We start from the raw sequence: 21,741 nt of genomic DNA on the forward strand, positions 1-21,741 counted from the left end.
TTGTAATACTAGTAATTAATTCATAGTGTCCGTCCGTATACAAAATTAAAATTTTCTTTGATGCATATATTCCAGGATAAATTACATTGTAGTTTCGAGTTAAACGATTTTTTTCGTAAACAACAATTTGATAATGAGGTGCTAACTTATTTTGAAACTTTTTTACATCATCAATAGTACATCCATCATGGATTTCAATGTCAACTTTAGCACTGACACACAAATCCTTTGCTTGTTTCATCAATCGTTCAGAATGATTTTTTAATTCATATACGTAATTATAACGATGATCAGCCCTACCCATTCCAAGAATAATACTCTTGGGAAGACAATACACATTCTTTTGTACAGGAATAGTACATTGATGCATATGTGTTACAAGATCAACATATTTTGATGAACCCATAGTTCGTCCCCTACCTTTACGTGAATCAACAATATGAATTTTGAAATTTACTTTATCACCTAATAAATAATTTTCATTACTATTTAAAACATTTTCAATTTTACGAAATAAAATGTCGGAGCTTAAATTTGACTTTTGACGCCACGAAATGTATATTGGTTTATTAATTGTGGAAGCAGAACTTTCTATTGTTATACCAACATACATATCATCATCAGCATCATTTAAAACATGATCCTTTACAAATTCAAATAACAACTGAATATATTTTTCAGGATCATCTATTCCACTAGTGTGCATACGTTCAATTGTAACTTCCTTTCCCGTAAGTCCAAAATAAGTATAATGTTTGGTTCTATTATTAACAATACGAAAATATTCATTTGTTTTACCACTTCCATACATGGTAGGTTGTGATACATTATTAGTATTAGGACTTGGAAAGTTTATAAAATTTTCCATGAAAACGCTAAAATCATTTGTAGTTAAACTATTAGCTTTTCCTTCAGACACAAGTTCCATAAACTTCTCACGAGCTAAATTCTTTATATTATCTTGACGAAAGAAGCCTACATGATATAAATCAATAATATCTTTTGCAGACTTACATTTTTTCAAAACAACATGAGAATCACAACCAAAATGCATAAACAATGCCTGCAATAACTTGGAATAAGCTTCATTGCTTACCCTTGCACCCGTAGCATGACATTGTGTTATCACTTCCCATGTAAATAAAACTTCGTTTGGATTTTCATATCCACGTGCTTCTTGTGCCGACAACATGGTACAGATGACAGACTGTCCTTCCATTGTATGATTGACACACTAAATATGTAATTGCAATTTGAATTTTTGTCTTATACAGTAAATATTTTATACAATGATGTACACAGAACTTTGATATTTCTTTTCACAGTTTTTTTAAATGACAAGGTTTCGTAAGTAGACTTTTATGATATGATTCACAATGTGTTGACCAAAGATACACTTTTTAAGAATTTTTTACACTTACCAGTAAGTATAATAATAAAACTTTGCCAAACTTGTTTCCGTTGACAACAGATTTAGTTGTAAGTTTACCGACACTGCAGTTAAAAGCTTGTCGCAATTGCACTAACACTTGCCGTTAACTACAATCATAAAACTTCCCGTAACTTTTTCAGTTTAGTATCGATGCACTACCACTTGTCACTCACTAAGTATATTTTAGTTCACCGAAGATATACTTTTAAGTTTATCGGTTAATCCTTTAGCACTTTCCGATAATTGTAATTTACAAATTGCCGTAATGAGATTGTTTTACATTAATTACAGCACGCAAAGTACAAACAGGAAGTGTGTTTACTTTTTATTGATTGTTTATTATCAACACTAATAAATGGAAATTCCAAGAACTCCACACGAAGATTCCCGAAGATTGCCGAAGGTTCCCGAAGTTTCCCGAAGTTTTCCGAACAATGCCGAACCTAACCGAAGATGAACATAAGAGTTTATCCACAATTCATGTACATGTTGGTTAATGTACCACACAAATGGTTCCGAAAATTGCCGAACTTAACCGAAGATGGACATAAGAATGTATGAACAATTCCTGTACACGTTTAGTAAATGTAAATTGCAAAAGTTTTGTAACTTTAAGATATATTTCAAAGTTTATTATTAGATGTAACTTTGTAACAAAATTGGTATTTAAAATAAATGATTTAAGAACAAAGAGTATACCAATGATTGGCTTTACTTTAAGAGTAGTAATTCTATAGTGCGCGGCGCGGCTTGCTGCGCGGGATTTATAGTTTAAAATTTAATCTCGTACCCAAACGCATTTCGTTTTGTAGTCTTGTACCCAAAAGCATTTCGTTTTCTAATCTCGTACGCAGGTGCTTTAACATATTTTAAATTAGTAACAGTAATATTACACAATATGATGTAATTTGTAAATGCACTATTAAAGTTTGCAACACTTGAAACAATTTTAGGTGCTTGTTTGTATGCTTTTCCACTGTGTTATTGGCCTAAAAAAATTCCTTTGTTAGTAGTGCTAAAAATTTGTTTTGTCTACATTGCTACAAATGTTTAAACTGTTTTAAACCGGTTTAAACTAGTTATTGTTTTTTGTTATACAATTATTCAGTTCTGCAAGAACTTCGGTGTTAATTTTTTATTGGTTCGTTTGTTGTGCAAACTCATTATTTATTTAACCTCTCGTAATAAATTACTCGAACACTTCGTGTGAGCATACAAAATATGTTCCGAAAAATACTAAAATGCGTCAGCATACGAAAGATAATTTGAAAATATTAAAAAAAAATGAAGTAAACTTAGAATTAATTCCAATAGAAACACAAAGTAACATAATTACAAATATTTTATTCGTTCGCTTCATTAGCAGCTCAGAGGAATTACATTCCGAAAATATTAAAATTAACAAAACATAAATATAAGAAAGTTATTTTAGCATAACACAAGATGATTAAACTTAAAATTTAATACATGAAGCTCTTTGATTGTTAAATGGAGAAGTAAAATTTAAGTCAGTGTTGCAATTGAATACAGAAACTATCAGTAAAAGTACAAGTTTTCAAAGTAAAGTGTAGAAACAAAACTTAAAACACAATGTTGCAATCTAAATTGCAAAAGAAAATTAAAAATACAACTTACAAACAAAATATAGAAACCGAAAATAAAAAGTGCAGAAACAAAATTTAAAAAAACAATGTTGCAATCTAACATACAAAACGGAAAATAAAAATATAAAAGCAAAACTTAAAACACAATGTTGCAATTAAAAATGCAAAGCTAAAAAATACAGAACCAAAACTTAAAACAGTGTTGCAATCAAAAATACAAGAGCAAAAGTTTAAAATACAATGTTGCAATCCAAATTGCAAAAGAAAAAATTAAAAGTACAAGTTTAAAAATTGAAACATTCAAAACTAAAAATACAAAATCAAAACATAATGTTGCAATCCAAATTGCAAAAGAAAATTAAAAGTACAACTTTAAAACACAATGTTACATTACAAATTCCAAAACAAAATAAAAATTACAAGTGAAGAATTAAAAAATGCAGGAATAAAAAATTTTAAAGTACACAATGTTGCAATCGAAAATACAGAAAGAAAATAAAAATACAAACATAAAACATATACGAAACATTATGTAGTAGTATAGCACGTCATTATTTTAATAACATGAGTTTGCACCAGCTTTGGTGAGATTTGCGGACAAAGTTGGTGAGATCTACGTGCTATACTACTTAATTACTTTATGTTGTGATTCTTTATTTATATTTGGACCTTACAACATAAATTGAATGTGACCTGACCATCGACATATTAATGTAAAAGACAGGTAACTTCATTCACTTATGTTGTGGTTGCAGGTAAATGGCAACGTGACATTTTCGTTTAACATTGGGCGCAGAAAGAGTGTGGAGGCCAGACGGCTAGTCCGATCAAAAAGAAATCCTTCACTTTAAATTGAAAACATCATATTTCGAGACGGTTTCCCCTGTTGCATTTTGTTGCAACTCTGATAATAAAAGTCAGCCTATGTCAGGAGACTTATGAGACACCCTACACACACACACACACATATATATATATATATATATATATATATATATATATATATATATATATATAAACCGGAGTAGTAATCTGATTCAACCTTTTCATATAATATTTACTTTTGGTTATATTTCCTCTATATGAATACTATTAAAGGAATGCTAGATGTTTTAATTAATTCTAAAGCATTAATTTATGTAATGGATCTAAAATTAAATAGGGAAAACTAAGCTTTTTTCTTTTTTTGAAAGCTTACCTACAATCACAGTCTGACTCTGTGTGACTTTACACCGAGAGAAGCGAACTACAGTGTACATGGTTTACTGCAAGAAATTTAGACGTCTGAAACACGCTTACCAAGCATACGATAATGTATCGTGATATTCGGTAATTTAAGCCTTAATGGTTCTTAATAACTACCCCCATTTTATCACATCCCCTTGTCAGCGACCCTTTTATAATTTCTGGTTTGTAATATGCTTGTGTGCGATTTTTAATATACCTATTGCGGAGATCTAACGATATCTATCTATTTCTATAACAGTAGAATCCATTTCTTGCATGTAATGGATACAGTAACTTCCCTAAAAGCGAATGGATTAAAACCAAGTTTGATCAGTTCATCATATTACAAATATCGATTCCATTTCGTCATACTGTTTCAAAATGGAGTCCGTTTGAAAATTTTAAAGCTTCATGACTCCCTTAATTGAAGGGTAAGGAAAAAAAAACAAAACAAGGAATGTTCATGTGTGTGCTTTATCTGGTACTTTGTTCTATTTGTTGGTGACTTGGTACTATTTGACTGTATATGCTATGCATGCGTAGATGTAGAAATGTCCATGTAAAAAGGCAAAAGATTTGACTAACCCTATCCTTTTTTACGCGGTTTTTAATATTAAAACGCCGTTTTCTCGAAAATGCGCTTTTCCCTTACCCTTCAATTTTGAGTCATATGGCAAAAAAATAAAGTGATAACTAATTTTGTTTTTAAAAAACTTGGACAGTTGTTAAAAAGTTATTGAGTATTTTAAATGACTTGATAATGAGCATCACGAAGATTGAACCGGAGATTGCCACACTGGTGAAATCAACCATGCTCAGGTATCTCATTAGCTTTCAATTTTAATTGTATTTCAATATATGCAGGTTTTCTTGCATTTGTATTTTTCTGTTATTTCAATGTGCAGTTCTCATTAGTTTCATATCGTACCTCTTTCATTTAAATTGATTTTTAAACAACTCTGCATCTGTTGAAAATGCTAGCAGACCTATTTTTTGTTGTTCTTAACAGTATGTATAAAAATAACAAAATTCAAAATAATATTTAAAAATATTTTCCGGTAATAGATTCTAATTATATTTATTTCTTTCATTTATCTTCGCGACCCTTAGGTAGAGAAACCCTGCAATAGACGATAATACTCTTGAGGTAATAAGTGAATATACGATAATTATAGAATGTATATATATATATATATATATATATATATATATATATATATATATATATATATATATATATATATATATATATATATATATTAGCAGATTTTGAAAATGCAAATAAATTGTAGATATGTATTAAATAATTATAAAATACACACACTAAGGTTTCAAACAGTCATTCCTACGAAAATAAATCAATAACGATTTGAGAATTGATAAATAGCAACTCTGCATACATTCTTTAAATTCAATTATGTTTACGAAAGGCTGAAAAGATTGTTGTTGCTCAATGTATTGTTAGTAAGGATTTGAAAACATGGTAGGGGCAGTTACTCTGATTTGGAGTTTAAAGATGAAGATTACTATATAAGTTTATTACTATTATTACTGTTATTAGTACTAGTATACTTGTTCCTACAATTGCCACGTGCATATCGAATATACAATAATTTTTTGTAATATATGATAATTTTAAAGACGAAAATTGGTAATTTTGTTCTCTGAGGTTGGCAACTCTGGTCTGGAAAAGAGGGCTCCAGAGCCACTGCATAGGTGGTATTTTATATATTGCGTCAGAATTTCCTTTTTTATTTGAAATATCTGTTTATATACGAAAACGATGGTACCAACCAAAAAACAAATACGGTGTTTAGAGGGATATGCAATATACAGAGAAATCCGACTTTATTATTATTATTATTATTATTATTATTATTATTATTATTATTATTATTATTATTATTATTATTATAACAGTTAAAACTGAAAGTTGGTTCCTCACTAGAAACTCAGTAATACTCCCAGTGCGTATTTCCATTATTAACTAGAGCTCCCTTGTGGCTAAGCAGTTACCGTATGCACCTTTCGCGTGGGTGACCTGGATTCAGTTTCCAGCGAGAGCTTATGTGATACGGATCCCAAGTTCAGCTGAAGGTCCACGTCTCATATACCCTCGCTGCGGAAAGAGACGCTAAAATTAAAACTCAAACTACATTATTAATTAATTGCTTTTGATATTGACCTCAAACATTGTTTCACAATAAAGAGAAATGTAAGAGATCACATACCTTTGTTTTATGCAATTCTGGAATGAATAAAGTGGGTGGAAACGGGAACGAACTCACAGATACGGTGTTTGTCCACCACAAAGTCCCCTTGGCGCGAGCTCAGATTGAACAAGGTTAATGCGCTACCACTGAGCCACCGCGCCCCTATCACAAAAGGATGCACATAACACGTTTTGTGGCAATTCTCTTTTACGAGATAGGTTTAAAAGTCTACAACGTTCGAAATTACGGATAAAATCCTTAAAAGACTGGCCGACCGGTTCTGCATATTTGTAAATAGACACAAGAGTGTGAATAATAATAATAATAATAATAATAATAATAATAATAATAATAATAATAATAATAATAATAATAATAATAATAATAATAATAATAATAATAAAGAAATGTAGTGATTCTCGTGTGTTTCATTAATAGCCAAAAATAAACAGTATACTACATTGCTTACACGTGTTCGAAATACACATATTTAACTGTTCTACTATCATTTTCTCTGAATCCTCTGCGACATTTTGAGTTCCAGATTAACCATCCATGACGCGATATTTCACCATGAAGTCTTCAAATAACTTGTATTTCAATATCCATGGGGTTTCAAGTCAGTTGGTCATGCTTCTCATTTCTGATTCTGGACCTTTTCCATCCTAGACTAGAGACTGGGAAACGTCATACAATCAGAAACTGTAAAATCGTAAACCGTAAACTACGTCATCCACTGTAAAAAATTTCATATGGAAATTTACAAAAAAATGGTGGCAATCTGTTTGTCAAACTTCTACGTAAATCAGTTTACACCTATAAAGTGAAATTATTAATAGGAAACAATGTAAAATTACATTTATTATCAATAAAAATATCATATTTTCTTATAAATTTACTGTAAATTTGTAATAGAAAAAACAGCAAATTTTGTAATTTAATCTAAGGAAATGTATATCAAAATGAAGGGTAAATGATTTTACATTGCTATTTGGTAATTTAAACTACACAATTTTTTTTTCCAGTGTGGAATATTTCTGCCAACAAAGTGATGGATCGGATAGCAGAAATTATTCTGAACAACAGCCACTTCTCTCACCATCCATCTGTCTCATCTACTAAAAATTATTTCCTTCTAAAGCTGCGGCACCAAAACTTTTTTTAATTTCTTATGTCTCCCTTTCTTTCTTCTGGCTTGAGAGTTAAATGTGGCATGATTGTAAATCGATTTTAATGCTGGTACCTGCGCGTAATTTTGGTTTTATAGAGCATTATCTGTGCAATTTTGCTATTTGTTGACTATTACAAATTTAGTGTACTCTTGAAAATTCTTAGATTGCTTAGGACGGAATCTTAAGTCACGTGTCTGAAGAGCAAGAGATTAGCTGTTGGACTAGAAAATACTTGAAAAAACGAATAAAAAAATATTTTTGCTGTGGCTATAGTAAAATTGCCACCTATAAAACTATGTTGATTGTCGAAATACATTTGAGGTCACAATTAGGGTGAACACATGGATCATATGGAAGCCATTAAAGGGTCCAGGAAGCTAACATGCAATTTTTAGAGGCCCCATCACGACGAAATTAAAATACAGCTAATTTTACAGTAATTATGTGATATCTTCAAATAGATAAAAGATAATCGAAAAGTGGAACAAGAGCGCGCTAGGCAATATTTAGATACCGTTCGCCTTTGTAAATGGCTGCAAATGGAAAGCTACTCGGAGACTCGTGATAACGGTACCTCGCACAAAATAATATTGTCTAGCGCACTCTTGCTCCATATTTCGATTATCTTTTACCTATGTGAAGGTATCACATGATTACTGTAAAATTAGCGGTATTTTAATTTCGCAGTGATTAGGCATTTTAGAAACTAGCACTAACATTTACACAGATTTACCAACACAATATCACGTAAGTGGCCTAATTATAGCTTTCGCGTGATTCTATATGATTGATGTTTATCCTTATGTACACAGGACAATATACACTTTATATTGATAACTAAAAAAAAAAAAAAAAAAAAAAAAAAACTACCAAATTAGGTCTTTTCCGCTTATCGACTAAACATAGAAACGACACATCATGTCAACCCGCCTAGGTCAATTTACAACACCTTCGTGCATCATCCAAGAAAAGGGTTTTGGGAAAAGGGTAGAAACATTTTCTTCACTATTTTTCATACTGAAAATAAAAATAACAGTGACGTAGTATGTCAGACATGCGCACAACGAGGGACAACTAACCAGATGTACAAATAATCTAACAGCACGTTTTGTGTATCGACTTAGTCACGTAAGCTTTGATGAAGGAGTTTTAATTGCATGTTGTAAATATATTTTACGTGTCTTACGGATTCATTCGGCTAATGTGTACTATGCTTTCCAGTGAGGCGGACAGCAGGAATATTGGAACAACGATATATTTTAAGCTCTTAGAGGAAGGGTAAAATATACAGGGTGTTTCAGATAAAACGTCCAGTGCTTATAAATCCGAAACGGCTGAGAATAAAAAGATGAAACAAAAACTGAGATAGGAAAATGTCATAAGGTGTATCGCATGGTGTTGTCGTGGTGACCCACAGGGCCCTCCTTCAGGGGAGTTCAGGGGCCAACTTCAAATTTTCAAATGGGAACACGTATTGAATCATACCTCATTCAATAGTCCTTGAAAAACGAAACAACTTTTGTAGGAAACAATTTTCGATTTGGGCCACCGTTTTTAAATGGCCGCAAAAAGTGGGTCCTATACCATAGATAAAACGTCCAGGGCTTATAAATCCGAAATGGCTGAGAATAAAAAGATGAAACAAAAACTGAGATAGGAAAATGTCATAAGGCGCATCACATGGTGTTGTCGTGGTGACCCACAGGGCCCTCCTTCAGGGGAGTCCAGGGGCCAACTTCAAATTTTCAAATGGGAACACGTATTGAATCATACCTCATTCAATAGTCCTTGAAATACGAAACAACTTTTGTAGGAAACAATTTTCGATTTTGGGCACCGTTTTCAAAATGGCCGCAAAAAGTCCTGTATCAGTTTGAAGTTGGCACCTGGGCCCCCTTCACGGAGTTTCCTGAAGGTCACCACAACAACACCACTTGATATGCTTTATCATCGTTTCTATGTCAGTTTTTGTTTCATCTCTGTATTCTCAGCCGTTTCTGATTTAGGCCTATAAGCAATGGACGTTTTATCTGATACAGGACCCACTTTTTGCGCCATTTTGAAAACGGTGGCCCAAATCGAAAATTGTTTCTTACAAAAGTTGTTTCGTTTTTCAAGTACTATTGAATGAGGTATGATTCAATGCATGTTCCTATGTGAAAATTTGAAGTTGGCCCCTGGGCCCCCTTGAAGGAGGGCCCTAGGGGTCACTACAACAACACCATGTGATGTGCCCTATGACATTTTCCCATCTCAGTTTTTGTTTCATCTTTTTATTCTCAGCCATTTCGCATTTATAAGCACTGGACGTTTTATCTGATATAGGACCCACTTTTTGCGGTCATTTAAAAACGGTGGCCCAAATCGAAAATTGTTTCCTACAAAAGTTGTTTCATTTTTCAAGTACTATTGAATAAGGTATGATTCAATACATGTTCCTATGTGAAAATTTGAAGTTGGCCCCTGGGCCCCCTTGAAGGAGGGCCCTAGAGGTCACCACAACAACACCATGTGATGCGCTCTATGACATTTTCCTACCTCAGTTTTTGTTTCATCTTTTTATTCTCAGCCGTTTCGGATTTATAAGCACTGGACGTTTTACCTGAAACACCCTGTATATATGAGCACAAGTTCATTTCCTCGTGCAAAACGATGTATATACGAAACGCAAATATGAACAGCTTTACAACGTACAAGACTATACCTATAATACCTAGGTACAAACCTAAGTAACATATGCACCGACAATGGGGGGGCATAAGAGGTTACCCTCTAGAGGTTCATGCCTCGGGACAATACATTCCATGAAAATTGTATTTACAAAGTTAAATTTTTTGTTACAAACTAGCTGAACCTTCGTTCTCTATATAGCGCATAACTCACATATGAGGATGAATCTCCTTATCATTCCTCACAACATATGCATATGTCCCTTTACAGACTAGAGATGGAAAAAAAAGCCGGCTTTTTTTGAAACGATGTTTTATTCACATAAAAAGCCGGCTTTTTTTTAAAAGAAAAACGAGAATTTTGGAAATTTTGGTTTCTTTCATTTTCATGAATTTTCTATCTAAATAGCTTTCTTATAGTATATTCTATAGTTAGATAAGAATTCCATGGCTTAAATGTCATATTTCTCTCTGAAATTCACCATCAAGATGGATGGAGCACATGTTTTACGAATTAAAGCTAACATGAAGAATGTAGTATTTGAGGGCAATTTTAGAGCCTATTTAACTTTATTTTAACTTTTGAGTTATCTACATTTTTTTTTCTCCTCTAGATCATTTTAGTTTGTCATCCGTGTTTCGTTTCTAAGAGCTTAGTGTTTCATTTCTAGATTCTAGCGCAAGAGTTAAACTTATGTTTTTCTATATACCCGGCAAAGCGTACGTTTTTCAATATATCCATCAAACCGTACTTCCGCATTTCTGTTATACTGTAGCTGTGCAACGATTTTGCAATAATTTTCCGGATACAACCTTGAATACCAATTTATACAAATAATCAGTAGCGGATTTAGAAAAGTACTTTGGGAGGGATTTCTCGAGATGATATCGTTTTCTAAAATGTCCTAATTTTATTTGGGAGGAGCTTGAAGCAGTATTTTGTTTAAATACTGACAATTCCAACTGAAATATATCCAGACCCATAAAATGTACTTTATTACCTAGGTACAATGGAGAATTTCCTGTACAATGGAGAATTTCTAGCTAAATTCGTTTTATCAGGCATATAAAACATCTGCCTGAATCTCAGATTTTGACAAGAACAAAATAATAGTAATCTACTTAAGATAAACATATCATCCTCTCCGTCATCAAGAAGTTTTTCCAAGTAGAACACACATTGAATGAACGTTCTATCTTCGAATGACAAGATCTGAAATCTCCTTAGAAGTATATTGTAAGATACATAACGAATTGGTATGTTATGTATTTTATTACTAATATATTTTAACATTTTCTGTTGTACTTTTTGCTATTTCTTGCTTTTATTTTTGAGAAAATGGTTCCTAAATTATAGAAGCATACTCTAATTTTGTTCTAACAAAAGTATCATGTAATGTTAACATTGTTTTCATGTTTTTAAAATGACAACACGATCGTTTAATAAATTCAAGCATTTTAAACGCCTCATTTGTTTTGATATTCATATGATATGTAAACTTAAGATTTGCATCAAACCATACTCCAAAATCCGTGACAACTTCTTTCCTTTCCAGTACTTGATTCATTATAATATATTTAAATATAATAGAGACGGACAAAACGGGAGTACCCCGAGAAAACCCATGGGCACGATGTTGTCCACCACAAAGTTACTTTGTCAGGGATCGCAACAGGGATCCCATGCATAAGAGGTAAGCGCTATATCACTGAACCACCGTAGCCTCGAGAGGAGAATGTAGAGCCCACATGTGAAAGTTTACAGCATTTTTTTTTAAGTCTTCATCCCGGCGAAATTAAAATACCGCTAATTTTACAGTAAGTATGTGATATCTTCAAATAGATAAAAAAGATAATCGAAATGTGGAACAAGGGCGCCCTAGACAATATTATTTTACATGAGATACCGTTATCACGACTCACTTATCTGCTTTCGATTTCGAGCCATTTTGAAAATCGGCATTTATTTTCGCGTTTCTAAACAGCTGAAAACGGAAAGCCACTAGGTGACTTGTGATAACGGTACCTGACGCAAAATAATATTGTCTAGGGCGCTCTTGTTCCATATTTCAATTATCTTTTTATCTATTTGAAGATATCACATAATTACTGTAAAATTAGCGGTATTTTAATTTCGCCGGGGTGAAGACTCTTAAGGGAGACAGGTTTGGGGAATATCTTTATTGTGTCAGAAAGGAAGCATAAAAGTAAATCTGCCACTAGGTGGCCTCACCATCTCTCTTGGCATGAGATACGCTTGCAGTAATTATATCGTTACTTATAGTTAGGCATTGAGCTGTAAAGAAAACCACTGGTAATGCAGAACTACGAAATACATTGGAACAACATAGTACTGATATGATGAATTTTTATGCTTATATTCACGTTTTCATGTACTAGGTTTATGCATAAAACATGCCCTGAAATGGCTGTTAAGACGGTTGTTATTGGAAATAAACTAATAATATACAAAAGACTCACAAATAGTATTTGCAGACAATTTCTGGACGCTTGTGTGTCTACCTAAAGAAAATGTTATTTCTTGGAAACAGGTCCTGACAAAAATAGTGAAATGTCTGCCACCTTTTATCTTCTGCATAAAAGCGTGGCTATTTTTCAGGAATTTATGAGCCACTCTAGGAACCTTTGTAGTCTTCTCACAATGGAATTAAAATGTTAAAGATTATTTTTTTTTTTAAAAAAAAAGACGATGGTAGATGGAATTATTTCTTTTCTTTTGCTGTTTCAGGCGGTGAGAATAGCGTTGTTGACATCTTATTTCAAGCAGAATTTTCAAACTGACATAAATAACGGTTGTTTGTGCATAGAGCAAAGATTAAAGTAACTTACAAAAACCAGAAAGGTTTCTTAAGCTAGGGATGAAACTACACGAGATCATTTGAGGAGTGGGCATGGGCGCCAATCCTAGGAAGGCGACGGGACCTCGGCCTTCTCCCCAGAATCTTGATACGTATATTTGCTTAGACATATGATAATGAAACACAAGGAAACCTGAACACTCCTCTCTCGAAATCGTCACCATTGGGAGTGGAACAAAAGTTCTTTAGCCTTACGATCTTCTTGATTATTCCAACTAATTAAAGCTATTACTTCACATAATAAGGCACTTTTTTTTTTTTTTTTTTTTGAAGAGAGCTTCTATCATTGGATTTAACCGGCATTAGGGGTAGGGATGGCCTTTTTCGAAAAATCTGTTTTTCGATTTTCGGAAATTTCATTTTTCGTTTTTCGAAATTTTTTCGTTTTTTCGAAACAAATTTCGTTTTCGTTTTTCGAAAAAATTTTCGTTTTTAATTTTTCGAAAAAATTTTCGTTTTTCGTTTTCGAAAAAGCCAATTTTCGAAAAAGTATTTTTCGAAAAAATGTGGCCATCCCTAATTAGGGGTGCATAGTGGCTCCGTGGTAAAGCGCTTGCCTCTCATGCGTGAAGCCGCTGGTTTGATCCCCGGCGAAGTAAATTTGTGGTGGACATAATCGTTCCCTTGGGTTTTCTCGGGGTAGTCACGTTTGCTCCCACATTCTTCCATTATCATTCACTTACCTTAATCATCTGTCTCCCTTAGCCTAAGGGATTAAACTCTGTTCGACGATTACACTCGTAAAACTTACACTATTTTAACAGCATTTGGTATGCATTTTCCTGCAAACTGTACTGATAACATTTTATTTCGAAACTGCACTCCACCAAGCATAAGGAAGTAAAAAGGTTACATACAATGTTCCAGACTAGGATATTACATATACAAAACAATTTTCTAATATAAAGTACGTAAAACTTACAAGTAGTAAACGCGTTAACGTTAGAAGGAATTAAACAATAAATAGACTCTGTAAGTTGTACATAAATAAGTAAATAATCTATTTCGGTGGAATAAAAACTATCAGACTGTCAACATTCTATAATATTGTTACATTCCGTTCATGGTTTTATTTATAAACATCAACATGTTCTTTAATTTTTAAACAACAACACATGTGTTTCACTAAAAGTTACTATCAGATGCAGACGACGTGTATCATTGTCACGAGTGGGTCATGAGATGAAGAAGAACATCAGCGCCACCGTCACTCAGGAGAAGATAAACCAGGGGCGTCATTTAGGGAGAGAAGGAGGGGACAATTGCCCCCCAAGCGTTTGAGGAATACATATACTTTAATCGATTGTATACTAATATACTAGTACAAAACGTGGAAATCCTATGTCGGTGGTACACTTGCCCCCTCCAAGCGAAGTCTGAAATGACGCCCCTGAGATAAACCCTATAAACCTCTATTACCTACATTAATATGAACATACATATTAAGGTGAGGTGATTTTAGTTTAGCGTCCCGTTCAGCAGTGAGGCTATATGAGACGTGGACCTACTGATTAAAGTGGAATCCGAACCACATGAGCTCTCGCCGGGAATTGAACCCGGGTCTCCCACGCCAAAGGCGCGTACGTTAACCGCTTAGCCACGAGGGAGCTCAAACATACATATTAACGTTTCAGGAAGATAACGTTACGTTATGGAAACTGTTACGAAATAATTTATGTTTAATAAAGAAATGTATACTCTGGTCAGAAAAAATAATTATTATTTATTTATTTATTGAAATTTCGTCAATTCATTCACATTACAAATATCGAATCCAATCCGTCATACTGTTTCAGAATGGAGACCGTTTGAAAATTTTAGAACTTCATAACTCCCTTAATTTTAGGTCATATGATAAAAAATAAAGAGATTTCTAATTTTGGTTAAAAATCTTGGACAGTAGTTAAAAAAGTTATTGAATATTCATGTAAAATGACTTGATAATGTGCATCACGAAGATTGAACCTGACGTTGCCGCACTAGTGAAATCACTCCATGGTCAGGTATCTCATTAGCTTTCAATTTTATTCGTACTGTTCTGGTATTTCAATACGCAATTCATAATAAACGGCGTGACAAACATCTTGGCATTTGAAGGCAGCGCTCCAAGTTCCCTTTAAATGCTGCTAGCAAATGAGAGTCCAGCGGTATTGCCATGTTTATTTTGTACACATCCACGTCTATCCTCTGTCATTTGATCGCGCTGTAGTTTGTCTGCTTACCCATAGCCACACCCCTTAGCACTCGGCAACATCGCGTCAGAGCTTGTGTTTTATTCGTTTAGCTGAAATGCCAAGATGTTTGTCACAGGCTTTAGTTTCATATCGTACCTCTTTCATTTAAACCCATTTAATCCCACTGTTCCCAAATGGGAACAATTTATTTTTTATCAATTTTTGTCTGTGGATTATTTGTTGTGGATTTGTTTTGTCTTTTGCAATAAGGACCTGCTACCACTCCATCTGCTACTACTAAAATCCTCAAAATACATTAAACGAGGTCAGAATCAATAAGTTTAGAAGAAATTACGAAATTCTGAAACAAAAGTAATTTGAGATTAAATTGTTTTGATTTTTAAACAAGTCTGCACCTGTTTAGTGGACAAATTTTTTGATGTTCTTAACACTATGCATAAAAATAAAAATATGCCTATCAGAATAAAATTCAAAATAATATTTAAAAATATTTTCCGGTATTGGACTCTAAATATATTTATCTCTTACCCTTATTTTCGCGACCCCATGAAACCCTCTCGCGACCTCTAAGGGTGTAGCAACCCCATGTTGAGAAACCCTGCATTAGGGAATGCCGAATAACATCAAAACTCCTGGGTTTTCCTTCTGGAATCAAATTCAAGATAAGGCACCGGTTAACTATTTGCCAACACATGCAATTTAAAATAGATGACGTAATAGAAAAAAAGCTGAATTGGTTAATTCGGAATCGTCCATTAGGAAGTTGAATTCTCTTCTAATTTTGAGTCATACGCAAACTAAGGTATGCTTGGAGAGACGAAGGTAGACAGTGAATAACAAATTTAGAAAAGGCATTGTTTAACACGACTTCCGAGAGAGAGAAAGAAAAAAGAGAGAGAGAGAGAAGAAAATCCAGGAGAATTAAGGGATGTGAATAATAACGTTTTCTCGCCGTAAGGAAAAGAAAAAAACAACAAAAAACAAATGAGAAGCGCCAAGGAATTTCGTGTAGACAAATGTAAACAGAATAGCAACGAGATTCAAATGTAAGACTTCACTGAAAGATAAACGGATAAATAGGCGAAAGGCGGGGGAAAAAGAAGGAATCGTAACAAGAAGACAACGAAAACAGAAAAAAATGTAAAAGAAACAGTTTTGGTAAAAAGAACGAAAAAAAAAATAGGAAAAGAAAAAAAGAAACGCGACACTGGAAAGAATAAAATTCAAATTAGAGACCCTGATGACTGAAAAAGAATTTATTCCCTTCCTGAATACAATTATACAACTTTTAAAAATGGATTCTACTTTTAAAAAATGAATGCAAGTAAATGACCCATAGTTATTATATATATATATATATATATATATATATATATATATATATATATATATATATATATATATATATATATACAGGGTGTATATATATACAGAAGCTGAAATGCTAATTCTTTTCTTGTGGAAAATAATATTAATGCAACGCGGCAAAACTAGAACCCGGATTTTTATGTATAGTGTGTTCATTTAATAGGAGTGCAGTTCGACAAATTTCTTTAAAGTTTCCATGCTGAATTTTTCAACAGTAGCCCTTCCTCCTTCCATTCAGCTTTTGACCACATTTGTGAGGTTGCAACGTATTAGAATTAATGTCCAACCCATAATTTTAGAGGTTGCTAAGATGAATAGTGACATTCACGATGCCATTTAAGCGTAAATTCAGCCCCCATCGACAGGGGGGTGAGAAATGGTGAGGGATAGAAAGATGTGACATTAGCGGTTTTTATCAATACAGTTTCATTGAAATGTGTATTCTAAGGGAGGGAGGTTTTAAATATTTCGATAATCCTATTTTTCTTGTTCGTGGAATGGGCGTGTTAGCTCTAGTCACCAGCTCTAGTCACCTAACTTTCACACTAACTCTCGCCCTCCCTCTTTGAATAAGCTTCATAATCTATGGCTGAATCAATCACACTCAACACATATTCGCCCATCTCGTTCCTTCTGGAACTCCGACCCCTCTCATACCATTCATAGTATGCATTGAAATAATTAGCAACATCATTCGGCCCGGAACCCTAGCTGTTCGACTAATAGCAAATATAATTGCGGGCCATCTCCTCTTAACCTTATTAGGTAATACAGGCCCTTCTTTATCTTTCTCCATACTCTCATTACTAATAATTGGACACTAATAATATTTTCATTACTAAAATTTCTATTTATTTTGTAATAACTTATTTATTTTGTAATAATTTATGTAAGTTTTATAAAATAAATAGAAATATTATTTAAAAAGTAGTAAACAAGAAATCTAGACAGCATGATAAGTCATCAATTACCGTTGAGTTCATTTTTCTAGTCGCTGCCTTTACCTAGATTTTTGAGTAATTTAAATTCTGGTCACACTGTAATTTCTATGGATGGCAACACTGAAAATTCTTCCGATTCGTATTTTCAGGTGTAGAATAACATTATCTATTATTGTGATAAGTTACATTTTATTATCTCTTTTCACTTACGAAAAACGGGCAAAAGAAAAATTATTTGTTTTTCAAAAATATTTAGTAGTCTTCCGCCTTAACTTTAGGGAAATTACGTCTATTGGCAAGTTGCAGAAGGCCCAGTGGACCACACTTCCTGTAGTGTGGAGTTCAATGAGTTGATAGTTTCAAATTAAATTCTTCATTGAAGTCTGACAGAACTACATCACAATATTCAAGGTGAGGTATTTTACAAGTAGTTTGTTTCACTGGGTAGGATTTTCTTTATGAGGGAATGCAAAGACCTATTCTCAGATTTTTCGTACACAGTGACTCTTTCACAATGTAGAAAAGTGTGATAACCAGAAAATAATAAACTTGATGGAATGGCCGACTGGCAGATAAAAAGAGTTTTTTCTTCTTTTTAAAGTTTTTTGAAAAGGTATTGACAGACCAACACTGTTGGTCCCATCAAAAGCGTCACTGATTGAAGAGAATGAAAACCGCGTTTAGAGAAGAGCGTTGATAGAAAGCGTCTTTGCTTTATCCACAAACAAACACTCTTCCCAAAGAACATCTACTTTTTGCAGATTTTCTTTTGGTCTTTGTCCAGAGGTAAAAGAAAAACTTTTCACTGCTTTTGTTGGAGGTGTAAACTAAGTAATATATAGAACGGCACCTCAACCTTTTTTTTTTTTTTTTTAATCAAAAAGACATTTCAAAAGTACGCAAAAGTGAGGGGTTGCAATTATTGGACTTCCAGACTATGTTATGCATAACAATAGGAAGTTTATTATTAAGGGTCTTCACTACAGCGAAATTAAACTACCGCTAATTTTAGGGTTTTTCTGTAATATCTGCAAAACAAATACAAATATTCGAAAAGCAGAAACGTAGTGAACTAGACAATAGGATTTTGCATGTGATACCTTCACCACAATTCACCTATCTGCTTTTGGTATGCCGCTATTTACAGAATCCGCAAAAAAATACTAAAACTAGCTACAGTTGCAAATCGTAAGAATATAGGGTATCACATGTTAAATCGTTTTGTCTAGTTCACTACGTTTCTCCTTTTCGAATAGTTTTATTTGTTTTGAAGATATTAGAGAAAAACTCTAAAATTAGCGGTAGTTTAATTTCGCTGTAGTGAAGACCCTTAAGTATTATGCCTATTGGCATCTCCTAGGACTAATGAGTTTTTCTTCTTAGGTTCGAACCTGGAAATGTTTCTTCCATGTTTCTCGATCTTCGCTTCGTCTTTTTTAACTCCCAGTATGTTTCTTTTATTTTTCTAATTATCAATCAGTTATATTCTTATTATTCCCCGCTTTCCTTCCATCTTTCCTTCTATAGGGTTATGAAGAAGACAATTTCTTTGCAAAACGTATCCAATCCAATTGGCCTTCCTACGAAGGATGGTGGCTAGAAGTGTCCTCTTCTCTCCTATCCGTTTTCAAACAACTTCGTTTGTTACTCTTTCTATCCATTTTATCTTCTCCAAATTCCTCCACCACCACCAACTCATTCTACTGTTCTCGATTTCAACGTTGACATCACACAGAAAAACAGTAATAGATAGCGAGAAGCTATTTTTTTGAAATGGATCCAGCGTTGCTAGAATAGTTTCTATCTCCTCCCTTATCTCTCTACTAAAACCGAAACAGAATAATCTATTACTACTTCCGGTTTCAACATTGAGGTCCATAGAGCAAAAGCGGTAAGACATAGGGAAAAATGCCTTTGTTAAAAAAAAGAAAAGAAAGTATAATATCCCCTCATACTAGTAAAGAACACCTTGTGTTTCAGCAAAGCACCACCAAGCAGACGACGTATGCTGCTCCCGAGGAAATACGAGGACACGAAGATTCACGAAGAGAACCACTTCATACCCTCCGCAAGCTTCGCCTCCAAAGACTGACTATAAAAGAGGACGCATAGAGGCAGAAGACATCAGTCGCTAACTGATGACATCCTACTTATGTCTTCAAGCTGCTCTGAGCGGGAAAGACTCCTTAACCTCACTCCTGGGCTGCGTCGGGTAAGAGGTTCCTTACCTATCTCCGAGCTACACTGGGGAGGAGATACTATCCTACCTCTGCGCTGCATCGGGCAACATGATCCTTACCTATCTTCGTGCTTGGCAGGAGATACTATCCCACCTCTGCGCTGCTTCGGGTAAGAGGTTCCTTACCTATCTCCGAGTTGCATTGGGCAAGAGATACTTTCCTACCTCTGCGCTGCATCGGGCAACATGTTCCTTACCTATCTTCGTGCTTGGCAGGACATAGTATCCCACCTCTGCACTGCATCGGGTAAGAGGTTCCTAACTAACAACCACAAGATTACCGCGCTGATATGGACAGGAGGCCCCACTTACAGGGAAAGGATTATTAGAGACATTAGTTACTTGTAACTCTGTGTACAAAATGGTATACATCTTGTATAATTAAAAAAAAAAAAAAAAAAAAGTGAAGGAAAAATTGCAACGCTTCTCTACCATACATTACAATAGGGATTGAGCATTCCCAGAATAAATATCAGCGCCAGCTTCGTTCCTATTTTCAAACTAGAAGTGGTACAATGTTACCATTTCCGATTTCAACATTAATCGCCATAAAAAAAAAAAGTAATAACCTTGATGGATCATGATCGATTTTGGTCAGGATTGTAAAAGGTCAAAATTTGGGTTAGTTGATAGGTATGATATTCAAACCGGAAGTGGAAGAAATCTACCATTTCCGGTTTTAACGTTGTTCACTGTAAAATAAACTGTAATAGCGAGAAACTTTATCCTGCAATCGATTAATCGTTCTAGGAGTAACAATCCATCTCTATCCTTAACACTTTGCTAAAACCGAAAGTGGTAGAAAAGCAGAACTTCCGGCTTATATTGATCAACACAGAGAAAAAACGAAAAAAAAAAATAAATGTTTAATGTATCACCATCATTAAAGCGATGATGATGGGAGAATATGTAGATTGAGAAAATGAGAGGGAACAAGAGTACCCCGAGAAAAGCCACGGACACGATGTTGACTACAACAATCTTACTTCTCCGCCAATCGAACCAAGGACCCCACGTACTAGAGGTAACCCTCTATCACTGAGCCACCGTACCACCCTGGAGCATAAACGATACGAGATACTGGGAAGCGTTTTCTCGAAACTGATTTAATTTGGAGTTAGCATCCCTTTCAGCAGCGAGGTTATGTGAAATGTGGATCTATAACTTAACGTGGAAGCTGAACCACATGAGCTCTCGCCAGGAATCGAACCCGGGTCTGCTACTCAAAGGCATGAACGATAACTGCTTAGTCCGTGGGAGATTCCTTTTGAAAAAAAAAATCGATTCAGCGTTCTAAGAATAGATGGTATTTTCTCTCTTTGCCTTTTATTCAAAAATAAAGTTGCAGAAAATAACCACTTCCGGTTTCAACGTTGTTCGCTGTGCGATACGAACAGTAATAGACAGTGAGAAGCTGTTTTTATCAGAGGCAGATCTTGCAGGTAAAAACAGTGGACAGCCAGAACCCAGTAACAAATATATAATGAGTTTACTATAAACTTTCAAAAATATATACTAAAGAATGGCTTGAATTATTTTTATCACTCAAAACGTGGGATCCAAGGCCTCCCCAGCTCCGGTCTAGATCCACCACTGGTATTTATCAGTCAATTATGCGTCGCAAGCATATGTTCTATCTTCCTCTCATCTATCTACTAAAACTAGACGTGGTAGAACTGTACTACCATTTCCAGTTTGAACATTAATTGAGAAAATATGGAGTATAGAACAACTTCTTCCTCTGGTGTACACGCAACATTGCTCCTTATTTCTTGTTCGGTCCTTCTCTTCTTTTTTGCTTG

Source organism: Thermobia domestica, chromosome 10 (genome assembly GCF_964235325.1).
Source record: "Thermobia domestica chromosome 10, izTheDome1.hap1.1, whole genome shotgun sequence".
Classification (NCBI taxonomy): Eukaryota; Metazoa; Arthropoda; class Insecta; order Zygentoma; family Lepismatidae; genus Thermobia; species Thermobia domestica.